This window comes from Pimephales promelas, chromosome 11 (genome assembly GCF_988280905.1).
Source record: "Pimephales promelas chromosome 11, fPimPro1.hap1.1, whole genome shotgun sequence".
NCBI classification, from domain to species: Eukaryota; Metazoa; Chordata; class Actinopteri; order Cypriniformes; family Leuciscidae; genus Pimephales; species Pimephales promelas.
The window spans coordinates 27,998,761-28,013,499 of NC_142779.1; positions in this window are offsets into that span (position 1 = coordinate 27,998,761).

Here is a 14,739-nt window from a genome sequence, read left to right on the forward strand (position 1 = left end):
TACAAGTTATTTCATTTTATATTTGACACATACTGTACAGGTTCTGTGAGGCACTAATATTCTAACAAACACTGTAATCTGGAAGATGTGGTTTTGCGCTTATCGTAACATAAATGCAGCCAATTTCTTCATTAAAGATACAAATTGTTTTTGACAAGTGAACATCAATGTTTATATTCATGTCCTAAAGAGAAGTCCTCCTCAGGCAGCTACTGTAACATAAAGTTATAGGTCTTTGGAGTCTGAGATATATGTGACTGACATTCAATAGAGCTCATAATAGTGAACTAATCCAATCATGAGAGTGTCAGCAACACTTCCTAATTATTTAAGATTTATTTTTAAAAACTGTCTTTATTAGGATTATTTTATGTTTAAGTTTTAAATAAACAGAGAACATGCATCCATCCTTTGGCAAGAGTAGTGGTCACAATCTCAACCTAGCTAATGTATTTGGGGGGATGTGTAAACTTCATAAACTGGTTTCCACAAAGAACCCATTTGAGGCACATGCTTCTGAAATGTTATGACCATGTTAAGAGTATAAAACCCCCACAATTGTTCACTTTTTAGACATATTACTTTTGTGATTAGTAATTAATTGGTTATTATTTCTTAGTTCACAAGTAGTTCTCAATGAGGATATATTTCTTTAGTAACAATCAAATACCTACCAAGGAACTACCTTTGTACTGAATTACCTATTACTTAATGCTTAGTTAATATTGCTTCCATATTAGTTAATAGTATTAACTTCGGTGTTAATGCAGTACTACCTATTACTTCCTGCATAGCTACTTGTTAACTACTGACCATTATTTTAAAGTGTTACCCAATTTTGTTTAAGATTCTAACGGAACTGAATCAACTCGAAGTAGTGTGGCGGCAGAGTTGTATTAGAATTGTTGTTTCTAAAGTAATCGAAACAAAGTGCTTAAGTGTAAAGTTTCTAAAGTAACTGAAACTTGGTGTCGGTCTCTGTTAAGTTATAATTCTGTTGAGATTCTAAAGTGAATCAACCCGAGGTAGTGTGGTAGCAGAGATATATTAGATCAGTTGTTTCTAAAGTAACTGAAACAAATGTGTATGTTTCTAACGTATTTGAAACTGTTGGTGAAGTTATAATTCTGAGGAAATTCTAAAGCAATTGAATAGACTCGACGCAGTGTGGTCACAGAATTATTTCACAACAACTGTGTTTTAAAGTGTAGATTAGTGAGTCTGACACCGTGGGTGTGTGAAATTTAAAACAAAAAACCCGAAGCAGTGTGGTTTTGCCCGACGTGTGGCAGTGTTTTAAATTTTAGAAATATTGTTTAAGCCCAAAGTTCTGTGGATATCAACTGTTTTAAGAAAATAACATGAAACCCGACGTAGTGTGGTTTTGTCCGACGTACTGTGACAGTGTTATTTTTTTTAACTGTTTTGTCCAGTGAAATTTATGGTTTAAAAAGACTGTGGCCATGGTTAAGTTAAGCCTCAGGTGGTGTGGCTGTCTTGTTCAATTGCATCCGAAGTACTGGAGCTGTGAATAATAAGACTAACGAATATGCTAAAGGAACTGGATAATGTGTTGTGATTATATCAGACGTTGGGAATAACTATTAGATCACGAGATAGCCTACTGTAAAGTCCGATAACACATTTTGAAAATGGAAGAAATGATTGTGAAATACGTTGCTAAACACGGTACACAGGGAATGTTTGATGGAATAGAGAAAATTGTTGATAGTCCGTACAAGTGGGCAATCTCTAAGTTTGAAAATGATCCCAAAATGCCTAAGAACAAAAATGGGAAAATTGCTAATGCGCTCCAAGCTCTTTTTGCTTCATACAAAGTAACTAGGAGGAGAGTAGATGAGTTAGAGGCTGAAAATGAGCGACTCAGTGTTGGGGTAATTTCTACAAAAAATTACCTGGCTAGTGAAACGATATGGAAAGAAGAAAAGGTAAAGATGCAGAATGAGATCGCACTTCTTATAACTAACAATAGTATGTTCAAATCATCTATGGAAACATTGTCCAAAAATTTGGAGGAAGCAAAGGCGGCTTGTCAGTTCATGATAAAGAGTGACACCACTGAGAAAAACCATAGTAAGACATTGTTAGGTGTCAGATTCCAGAAATGCCAGATTTGCCAGATTTGCAGGAAGACAGAGCTGAGGGTTGGGAAAAAGATTCTCAGACATGCAGTAGCCAATACTTAGACTGTACAGTCAGATTTCCCATGGCACTGTTACATAATACGACGACTATGCGTGCTAGTGAAGGAAGAGAAGAAGCAATGACCTCTACCATAGTCTGAGGGTTTAATCCAACTGAACTAGAAACTATGATCAAGAATATTGGTAAATTTGATCCTGCCAAACAAGATCCATTAGATTTTCTGAAAAACTTGGAGGAATATGCTGAAGTGTACAATTTAACAGATGGTGATGTGTGCGTTGTGTTAAGATTGTGCTTGCCTGACACTTTGTCTGGAGCCTTAACTCGGAATGTAAAGGACAGAAAGGCTAATAAGTCAGAGAGGAAAAGGGCACTGCTTGAAGTCTTAGGTGTGATGTCAGTTAATTGGGATAGAATATCTGAGATGCGCATGAGGAAAGGGGAGCATCCAGCAGCTTTTTCAGAACGATTATTGGAGATGTTTAAAACTTTCAGTGGCAATCCTGACATTACTAAGAATGATGTCAGTTTCAAGACTGCCTTGATTAACAAATGTGACCCACTCACCCGGTCTGCTGTGACAATGCTTGTGACTCCACTCTCTGAATACAGTGACATCATTGGTAAAATGACACAGTTCCCTATCGAGGGAACTCAACACTGCGTCGATAAAATCGACTCTTTGGGGACGCTCCCTAAGCGTGCGCCTCTGAAGTATGAATGAAACTAATCCAATCCTGATTGGTGTTGCGTCGTGACGTAACATGTGACGGCATACCCGGAAGTATAAAAGTGACGCTGTCACAACACACACTAGCTTTCGCTCTTCAGCAAGCGCTTTATGTTGAAACTGTCTGTCTTATTTGGTGTTGTTTGTCTTATTATTGAAAGAAAGTATGGCCAGTGAACAATTCAAGAGGTGTGTGCATCCCTGCCCTCGTTTCATCACGGGTGGGGACGCACACTCTCTCTGTGTGTATTGTTTGGGAGTGCAGCACGCACGGGCAGCTCTCGAGGGGGCTGCTTGTGAAATGTGTGAGGCTTTGCCTATTAGAGTGCTACGCTCCCGGCTGGCGTGCTTTGACGAGCACGGTCAGGCTCGCGTTCCCCAGGGTTCCGGTCCCGCATATGTCGAGGCGATGCGGCGACTGAGATCCTGGGGTTCGCAGCGGGATCTGGCGGAGGAGAGTGAGAATGCTGAGGCATTTCCTCACTCGCCATCGGCTGATCCCGCAGCCTCTGAGAGTGGTGTGGGAGCCCGCGCTGCGGTTTCTCCTACCCGCGATCAGGTCCCGGTGCTTGAGCTGTCTACTTCTGAGGAAGGGGACGTGCTCAGCATCGATGCGGACGACCGTGATCTCAGCACGCCATCACACGGCCTGGGTTATGAGGAGCTGGTGGAGGTTGTGACACGCGCTGTGGCCAGACTAAACATCAGCTGGCCACAACATGAGCAGGAAACGCAAGTCACCAGTAAAATGGACGAGCGTTACCTGCAGTGCAGGTCACAGCCTCACCGCCGGGGTCTGCCGTTTTTCCCTGATCTCCATAAAGAGATCTCGAGAACGTGGGAAAGACCGCATTCGTCCCGTATTTCGAGTCCCAATGTAATAGATTACAGCAATGTTATGGGGGCTCGAGATATGGGATATGGGAAGATGCCGAAGGTGGAGGAGGCTTTAGCGAGCTATCTCTCTCCCGAATCGGCGTCTTCCCTAAAGACCCCGGTGTTGCCTAGTAAGCCCTGCAGAGAGACATCTGCATTGGTGGGCAGGGCTTACATGGCGGCGGGTCGGGCTGGTTCGTGTCTGCACTCAATGGCGATTTTGCAGGCATACCAGGCCGACCTCCTGAAGGATTTGGATGAGGGGGAGGGGCCTACTCCTGAAGATGTCGCGGAGTTGAGGAAGGCCGCAGATTTGTCTCTCCGGGCCACTAGGGAAGCGGCCAGCGCTATTGGCCGCTCTATGGCGGCCATGGTGGCCACGGAGAGGCATCTGTGGCTGAACTTATCCGGTATTAAAGAAAAGGATAGGTCCTTCCTGCTGGATGTGCGCTTTCGGCTTCTGGCCTGTTCGGCGACGCCGTTAATTTGGTTGTCGACAGGTTTCAGGAGTCGAGAAAACAATCTGCGGCGTTCCAGCAGTACCTCCCCCGGAAAGCGAAGGCCAAATCTAGTAGGGGGGGGCAAAGCAATCAGCCCCAGCCATCAGCCAGCTCCTCCCACAGGGCAGAGCAGAAGGAGAGCGTTTCCTCTAGAGCCCCCCCTCCGGGGTCTTGGCAACAGAGGAAACGCTCCCAAAAACCGAAGTCCTCCAGCCAGAGGGGCGACCTGAGGGACGTCAAGGCTAGCCAAGGCAGGACTTCAGAGGGCTGCCCCCTCCGCAGTGAGACAACCGAGGTTGTTCTCACAACGGGGCCCTCTAGGAAAAGATGCAGGTCCGCCGTTAACAGCGCTTCGGGCCGCATCAATTTCCAGCGAAAAGACACCAGAGGCCAGCCTCGAGAGGCTGGTACCCTTAGCAGATTTTGTAGAGGGATGGTATCATCTTCCCAACATATCTCCATGGGTCCTGCAGATAATACGAGTTGGGTACAGACTGCAGTTCGCGCACCGCCCCCCCAAGTTCTCTGGGGTGGTGCTCACTGCGGTGGTCCCAGAGCAGGCTCAGGTGTTGGAACAAGAAGTACAGACTCTGCTGTCGAAAGGAGCCATAGAACGTGTTCTTCCGGTAGACAGGGAGTCCGGGTTTTACAGCCGGTACTTTATAGTTCCAAAGAAGGATGGGGGGTTAAGGCCAATTTTGGATCTCAGGGTGTTGAACCGGTCTCTGAGAAGGTTCAAATTCAGAATGTTGACCATTCCAACAATCGTGAGTCAAATCAGATCCGAGGACTGGTTTGTCACGATAGATCTGAAAGACGCCTATTTTCACATCTCCATCCTTCCTTGTCACAGGAGGTACCTGAGGTTCGCTTTCGGGGGCGAAGCATACCAATATCGGGTTCTTCCGTTCGGCCTAGCACTCTCTCCCCGCACATTTACCAAGTGTATGGACGTGGCCCTTGCTCCACTGAGACTTCAGGGGATTCGCGTATTGAATTATCTCGACGACTGGCTTATTTTGGCCCAGTCTCGGGAGATGGCAGTTCGGCATCGAGATGTCGTTCTTGGCCATATTCAAAAATTGGGGTTAAGACTCAATTTGAAGAAGAGTGTGCTAGAACCGTCCCAGGGCACGACCTTTTTGGGAGTCGTGTGGAACTCGATTACAATGCAGGCACGTATGTCTCCCGCACGTATCGAGTCAATTCTGGCGATGGTGTCCAGGGTGAGGCTAGGTCAGGCCGTCACTGTGAAACACTTTCAAAGGATGCTGAGCCTCATGGCAGCGGCATCCAACATTATTCCTCTGGGCCTCCTTCACATGAGGCCCCTCCAGTGGTGGTTGAAGACCAAGGGGTTCTCACCCAAAGGAAATCCGTTCCGTATGATCAGAGTAACACGCAAGTGCCTTCAGTCTCTGCAAATATGGAAGAAGCCTTGGTTCCTATCCCAAGGGCCAGTGTTGGGGGTGTCATGTCGCCGGGAAACCGTTTCGACAGACGCCTCCCTTACGGGCTGGGGCGCGTTCATGGACGGCCGCTTTACCAGGGGTCTGTGGCAGGACCATCATCGCACTTGGCATATAAATTGCCTGGAGATGATGGCGGTATTCAAGGCTTTGAGGAGCTTCCTCCCAGACATCGAGGGTCGCCACGTCCTTATACGGACGGACAATACGTCAGTGGTGGCCTATCTGAACCGACAGGGGGGACTCAGATCGCGCCCTCTGTGCAAACTGGCGCATCAGATTATCCTTTGGTCCCAGGGAAAGATATTGTCAATAAGGGCAATGTATATCCCAGGGGTTCAGAATCGGGGAGCAGACATCCTGTCGAGGCAGGGGCTGAGGCCCGGGGAATGGAGACTTCATCCGGATGTGGTGAAGTCGATATGGGAGAGGTTCGGACCGATGGAAGTGGATCTGTTTGCGTCTCGAGAGACGTCCCACTGTCTACTTTGGTTCTCCCTCTCACATCCAGCCCCGCTGGGGTTGGATGCCATGGTACAGGCTTGGCCGAGGCTTCGCCTGTATGCTTTCCCCCCGATCGCTCTGCTCCCAGGGGTCCTGGAGAGGGTCCGTCAAGAGGGCATCAGTCTACTTCTGGTTGCCCCGAGATGGCCGACACGAGTATGGTTCTCGGATATAATATCACTCCTCATAGCTCCGCCATGGCCGATTCCTCTGAGGAGGGATCTATTGTCTCAGGCGGAGGGCACAATCTTCCACCCTCGCCCAGAGTTGTGGAAGCTGTGGGTCTGGCCTCTGAGGGGGTTCAGTACCTAAATGCTGGCTTATCAGCTGAGGTGGTTGAAACCATACTTAGCTCTAGGGCCCCATCTACCAGGAGATTATATGGCCTCAAGTGGAAGGTGTTTCACACTTGGTGTGGAGAACGAAGGTTGGATCCAGTAAACTGCCCAGTGGCTTCAGTTCTGGAATTCCTTCAGGATCGTTTCTCTGCGGGTCTCTCCCCGTCCACTCTTAAGGTGTACGTGGCTGCCGTTTCGGCTTTCCACGTGCCAGTAGATGGTGGACCTCTGGGGAGGCACCAATTGGTCATTAGGTTTCTCCGTGGTGCTTGGAGGATGAGGCCGGCGATCAGGTCCAGGGTGCCTGCCTGGGATCTGGCAATAGTTCTGGAAGGGTTGTCCCTCGCTCCCTTCGAACCTTTAGAGTCGGCTTCGCCTAAGGACTTAACGCTGAAAATGGTCTTTCTCTTAGCGATTACCTCTCTTAAGAGGGTGGGAGATCTCCAGGCCCTGGCGGTAACGCCAGGTTGCTTGGAGTTTGCCCCTGGCAAAGTAAAGGCCTTTTTGCACCCGAGTCCGGGCTACGTGCCTAAAGTTCCTTCGAGTACGGCTCGCTCTGTAGTCCTTCAGGCATTCCATCCTCCACCTCATGTGTCGGCGGGAGAAGAGAGGCTTCACTTGCTCTGCCCCGTCAGAGCTTTGAGTGTATACTTGGAAAAGTCTGCTTCTTGGAGAAGATCTGACCAGTTGTTAGTATGCTTTGGGTCACCTAAGAGGGGGCTCCCGGCGACCAAACAAACTATAAGTAACTGGATTGTCCAGGCTATTACTGAGGCTTACAAGGTGCGTGGGGTTCCTTCACCTTTGGCCTTAAGGGCTCACTCGACTAGAGGCATGGCTTCCTCTAGGGCCCTTCTGTCGGGAGTACCTCTGCAGGAGATTTGTGAGGCAGCCGGCTGGGCTACCCCGCATACTTTCATCAGGTTTTACAGTCTCAGCCTTCCCAGTACGCCCGGTGCACACGTACTCGGCCCTTGCTGAGTGCCTAATCAGTTTCACTCTGGGGCGGGTCTGTTCGGTGCGTGGCCTAGTGGGTACTCGTTCCCCAAAGAGTCGATTTTATCGACGCAGTGTTGAGTTCCCTCGATAGGGAACGTCTCGGGTTATGACTATAACCCTTGTTCCCTGAGAAGGGAACGAGACAATGCGTCGTGTTGCCACGCCCCCTTTTCAGACCCTTGAGCGTCTTGCTTCATCGCGAGGCTAGTGTGTGTTGTGACAGCGTCACTTTTATACTTCCGGGTATGCCGTCACATGTTACGTCACGACGCAACACCACTCAGGATTGGATTAGTTTCATTCATACCTCTGAGGCGCACGTTTAGGGAGCGTCCCCAAAGAGTCGATTTTATCGACGCAGTGTCTCGTTCCCTTCTCAGGGAACAAGGGTTATAGTCATAACCCGAGACGTTTTACAACAATAATGCTAATGCAAATAGTCAAATGAAAACTGTCAAATCTAGACATCCAGTTGCTGCCGTTGGCGGGAGAGAATGTTCTACTCCATGGTCTAATGGTTTCCATCATAGACCAAGGAGATTTGCAAGAATAAATTCAGAAGGTGTTGTTATTTGCTATGTCAAGACAATGAGAGACCTTTGCAAAGCTTTGTTTGTCATGCGTGTGGAAAGGATGGTCACATTGCAAGGCACTGTTTGGAGAAAAGAAAGGAAGATCAGGAAGTTGTTTGTTTTGCTTGTGGACTGATGGGGCACAAGGCAAGAAGGTGTCACTTGTCACACAAAAGAAAGATGAGCTGTCATGGTTTGCTTAAGAAAATACGCAATTTAGAAACCCAGTTGGCACTGTTGAAAGGAAATAAAGAAGTGGTTCACACCTTTTCCAATGTATCACCGCATGAGCAACAGGACTGTAGCTCAGTCTCAAGCAGATGCTGATGCAAATTAGAATTAGGTTCATGATAGTAACACGTTTTAGAAAAGGGTTTACTATCAAAAGGGGGGTGATTCTTTATGATTTATGAAACATGTTTTATTTGCATTGCTATGTAGTTGTAATTTATAACAAATGTTTTAATGGCATTACGTTTAGGAATATATATATTTTTTTAAAATGTTACCGATGTTTAATGTTTTGAGATTAAACTTCTGTGACTTTGATGTTTGAATGTGAAAAGATGATTGTGGGGGAAAGGGGGGGCAACCTCTTCTTTTGGTCATTGTTTCAGATATAAGCATCGAGATGTTTGCCTGAAACGTGTAACCTCCTGGAAAAAGATGACATGGTCGTTTGAAGGACGAGAAGGAAGTAGAACCAGTGGAGCCAGGGGATTCTCTCAAGAAAAAGAACAGAATACAGAGATTTCCAGACCTGCAAGATCCAGAAATCCAGGCCTAAAAGATCTAGAAACCATGAGACCCACCATGGTTTGGATGGAATTGATGAAGAGGCACAGACTCGAACAACACCAGTGACTGCTTCTTCTAGAAGAACATATGGTCCATGTGAAAAAGAATGGACAATGAGAAAAGAAACGAGAAGAGATAAAACCATTTCAGAGACTACGGACAGCAGTCTTTGCACATAGATGGAAAACAAGTGTACAGAGGACAGACCCACTCTAAGAAATGCACAAAGAGACAAAGACTGAACATGAAGAGACAAGTATATGCATACTCATTTGCATTGTTGTCAAGTGGATGCACACATGTGGATAAAGGATGTCCACACTGAGAAAATGAAAAACCACACACACACACACACACACACACACACACACACACACACACACTATATTGTCTATTGATTGTTGATTGTTTAAGTTATCAAAGCTAAAACAAAATGCTAACAACATTGAAAAAAAAAAAAAAAACAATGAAGTGTTGACAAAAACAAATGCATGATGGAGACTTGGCTATTGCCTATACTGGTTTACTTTGAGATGCAACTTTTAAAACTGCTGTTTGTGTATGTATCATTCTTATTATCGGTCAGTGCGTTATATTATGTTGTTTGTGTTCCATGTTGAAACGTCAGGTTGAAGATAATTCTATGATCAATATTAGACATTCCCGTTGGATGTGATGGTTCTTGATTACCTCTCAAAAACCCAAATATTTTTCAAAAAAACAAAAACAAATTATAATTCTTAACACAAACTATAAGTCTGCTCAAGTGAAGTAGAGCTGTAACCAGTGTGCATGAGGTGTCATTCCTATGACGGGTAAGACTTCTCCGATGGCCATAGGGGGGCAACCTAAGCCAGGGTGGCACCGCCACTGGGCACCTGCCCACCAAGAAAGGGAGGTGTTATTTAGGAAAAGGGAGTGGATGTGATGCTACTTGTGGCCAAGAGCATCATAGGGGGGACTGTAAGAAATTATAGTCTGCTCAGATCCAACTTCCACTCCAATATAGATTATATTGAAAGGTTCCTTCACTTAAAATAGCTTATTTATCATAGAATCAATTCCTTACAATCTTAAAATAATCACATCACCTATAGTGTGGGAAAGACAGCAGGTATTCAAGAACCATCTTGATTAGGGGGCTTCAAAGAGATGTTATCACCTTAAACATTTGGCCGTATTGCTTTAAACATTTGGCCGTTCTTATTTGAAAGAAGATCAAAGAGAGAACACAGCTGTTACGACAAGAGCAACTTCATTTACATTAAGAGGACAGTATTCAGTCCTCTTCATCAAAGATAACTTCAGTAGACTATGGAGTACCGCAAGGATCGGTTTTAGGCCCTCTGCTATTCTCAATATATATGCTGCCACTTGGTAATATTATAAGAAAACTGTTACTGTTAATTTCCACTGTTACGCGGACTATATATTTCATCATGACCAGATGAAAACACTAACACAATACAACTTTAATATAGACGGATGTCCTGTTACTTTATCCACTACAGTAAAAGACCTGGGTGTTATACTAGACCGCAGTTTGTCTTTCGAAAATCATATTTCATATGTTACAAGGATAGCCTTTTTCCACCTTAGAAACATTGCTAAGCTACGTAACATGCTATCTATCTCTGATGCAGAAAAATTAGTTCACGCATTCATGACCTCGAGACTAGATTACTGTAATGCTTTATTAGCCGGTTGTCCTGCATCCTCAATAAACAAGCTACAGTTAGTACAAAATGCAGCTGCTAGAGTTCTTACTAGGTCATGAAAATATGATCATATAACACAGATTTTATCATCTCTACACTGGTTACCTATTAAGTTCCGTATCAATTACAAAATACTGCTACTAACCTATAAAGCCCTAAATGGTTTAGCTCCTATGTACTTAACGGACCTTCTTTCGCCCTACAATCCACCGCGTTCCTTAAGATCACTAAATTCAAGGCTTCTGGTCATTCCTAGGATATCGAAGTCCACTAAAGGAGGGAGAGCGTTCTCGCATTTAGCTCCAAAACTCTGGAATAGCCTTCCCGATACGGTCCGAGGCTCTGACTCCCTGACACAGTTTAAAACTAGATTAAAGACGCATCTCTTTAGTCAAGCATTCACATAATGCTTACCTTTTAGTCCTCTGTTATGCCATACGGAACCGTTTGCCACTGAAACGCATTTCCGCGACAGTGGGGCTCGACAGCCTTAGTCAAACGGGTCGGCGCGTACAGTTGGGTTGGGTTGCGGAGAGTTCAGGTTACGGAGAGTTTGTGAGATAGTGGTTTTCTAACACCGATTCCCGTATAATGGAAATCATTATGAACATCAGCTATGCTAATTATTCCCCATCTGCCTTTCTGCTGTTATCTCGGGACACTTGTCCCGAGAAAAATGGCGTTCGTCAGGTCCAGTTTTGTCTCCAGCCTCTCACGGGGATTTCGGATGCCCCAACGCCTGCGATGAGAGGACCAACGCCTGTGAGGAGACGACTCAACGCCTGCGATATGTTATGGTGCATTTTATACATAAACAATATTTATATTTATTATTTATATATAAACAATATAAATGTAAGCCAGAGGAGAACTGGCCCCCGACTGAGCCTGGGTTCTCCCAAGGTTTTTTCTCCATCCAATCTGATGGAGTTTTGGTTCCTTGCCACTGTCGCCTTGCTTTTGGCTTGCTCAGTTGGGGTTATTTAGTGTTTAGCAATATTATTGATCTGTGTTGTACTACTTTCATGTTATCACTGTGAGGCTGCTTTGATACAATCTGTATTGTGAAAAGCGCTATATAAATAAATGTGACTTGACTTGACTTGACAGTAACAGGATAAAAGGTTGAAGATTTGAATGTTCGGGGTTCATTCTGACGCTGGTGAACCCAAGGTGCTTCGTGTGCCTTGCCACTGCTATGCTGTAATCAACTTCATTTTTGAGATCTTCGAAGTCCACAACTGTAAGAAATTATAGTCTGCTCCGATCCAACTTCCACTCCAATATAGATTATATTGAAAGGTTCCTTCACTTAAAAGAGCTTATTTATCATAGAATCAATTCCTACATTCCATACAATCTTAAAAGTATCACAGTCATGTTCATCACCTATAGCGTGGGAAGGACAGCAGGTATTCAAGAACCATCTTGATTAGGGGGCTTCAAAGAGATGTTATCACCTTAAACATTTGGCCGTATTGCTTTAAACATTTGGCCGTTCTTATTTGACGGAAGATCAAAGACAGAACACAGCTGTTACGACAAGAGCAACTTCATTTACATTAAGAGGACAGTAACAGGATAAAAGGTTGAAGATTTGAATGTTCGGGGTTCATTCTGACGCCGGTGAACCCAAGGTGCTTCGTGTGCCTTGCAACTGCTATGCTGTAAATAAACTTCATTTTTGAGATCTTCGAAGTCCACTTCATTTTTTCTTATAGTATTTTCATCTTTTATAGTTTTTATTAAGAGCCAGAATGTCAGCGATGCTGTTTAATTGCTGTTAAGCACGTCCTGTTAATTACATTTCATTACATTAGCATTACATTTCTTCACTGGAGGAAAAATGCTAACCTTATTCTAAAAACAAATATGCTTAGTTGTAGTACAAGACTGCTGTTAATTAATAGCAGAATGTAAGAAGTTGGTCTTACCTTGTAACTTGTGCGCTTGTTGGTGTGTTTCTTTTTTCTTTTTTTTGAATTTGGCGGACTCGACAGGGGGCACACATCATAAACGTTGATTGGCTGAGGCAGGTGTTGTCCCAGGGTCATCATAAATATATTGGTCTCAGGACAACTCCCACTTGGCAAAATCAGGACGTGCGTCCCACCACTGCTGTATTGATCTAAAATTAGACTTTGATTTTCTATAATTCTGCCAAAAATACTTAAAAGAGTCTCTAAAAAAACTATCGCTCAGTAAAGAAATATTAAAATGCCAATAGGCACTGCTCGTTTTACTGGAACTTAAAATAAAACTGCATTGTACCATACTATGATCAGAGAAACCTATTGGAACTATAGAGCATTTTTTGAAAATATTAAACTGATGTGAAAACCCATACAATCTGTCCAATCTGGCAAAGGATGCCCTGTTTTCCCTCATATGAACCCATGTATATTGTTTTACATTTCCATTTACTTGTCTCCAAATATCACACATTTCAAACTTTTTAATAAAATGAATAAGACGTTTCTGAGACGGTAAATGGGGTTCAACATGGTTCCTATCAATCATACTTTCTGTGCAATTAAAATCACCCCCCAAAAACAAATATTCCTCCTCTGAGCAACTTTGTACAGTCGTACCTAATACATCTAGAAAAAGCAATCTCTCCATAGGGACTGTTGGAGCATAAATACAAATAAAAACCAAAACATAGTTTTCATAAACAGCCCTGATTTTTAATAATCTTCCTTTCACAACTTCATCAATTATGTAAGAAATTGGACTAAAATTCTTAGAAAATAACACTGCAACTCCTGCACTTATTATAGTGTTATGGCTTGAATTGTTAACCCTTCAAAATCTCTTTCCCAGTCTGCTGCATTCCCCCCATCACTACGTGTTTCTTGTAACATTAAAATATCAAGATTCTTCTGTTTCATTAGTACATTTAACATTCCTCTTTTCTTAATATCTCTAGCACCATTTACATTCAGGGTTGCTAGATTAACTTCACTCATGGCCAATAGGAGAAAAGCCCACCAAAAAAAACCACACTCAATGTAGAAAATGAGCTTAACTTGTTATACATAATCCTTAAGTTTCTCTACGTTCCTCACCAATTTTTTTAAACGATAAACTTCTTTATTTGTGAAGCATCCTTCAGCCATAAAATTCCTTGTTTTCTCAACAAACTGTGTTATATTGGGGAAATAGTCTTGTACACATACCCCTCTCTTATTCTTCGTTGACTTAAGGAACATTTTTATCTCTTCACTATCATAGCTCCGAGCAGAGAAGTCACTCAAAGACAACGCCACACTGGAATCTGATGAATCACTTTCACTTTCAATTTCATCATCATTGCTACCATCTAAGTCAGCTTTCTTCCCAGTTTTTTTATTTTGAGACTTATCATTTTTTTTTCCTTTTTAGCGGTGCTTTGAACATTTCTATTTGTGCCTCCATTTCAATGTCCACACATTCAAACCCACTCTTCTTCTGTACAACCTGTGTTACACTTTCTTTCTCAGGATGTTTTGATTGTTTTACATCAGATACATTGTCAGTTTGGTCTTTTTTTCCTGTATCTATACCTGTCCCAACAACAGATTTTGTTCCAGCTACCTCCCTACAAATATCCACTTCAGTCTCACTATGATTATCATTCTGCAACTCTAAACTCAGTGAAACTACAGGCCCACCAGTTTCTCCACTCATACTTGGATTAGAAACCGTATCCCCTTTCTCCGTGGCTTTCTTTTCTGGGCAGTTACGAATCAAATGTCCTGCTTTTCCACAACCAAAGCATTTTGTCCTCGCAGTTGTAACAAAAATGATGTAATCAAAATCATCAACTCTAAAACTAAGCGAGAGATCCAATTCCTCATCATCCTTAATAATCATGTATGCAAATCTCCTGAAAGACACGATATGTTTCAACAGGGGAGAGCCCGTGCTAATCGGGATTTTCTTTATTGGGGACACCAACTTTCCATAACGTGATAAAGCTTCTGTTATAATCTGGTCACTGAGAAAGGGGGGAACGTTAGATAAGGTGACCCTCTTGATGGTAATGTGAGGGGAAGAACCTGAACAAAATCGCCACCAATCACAATTC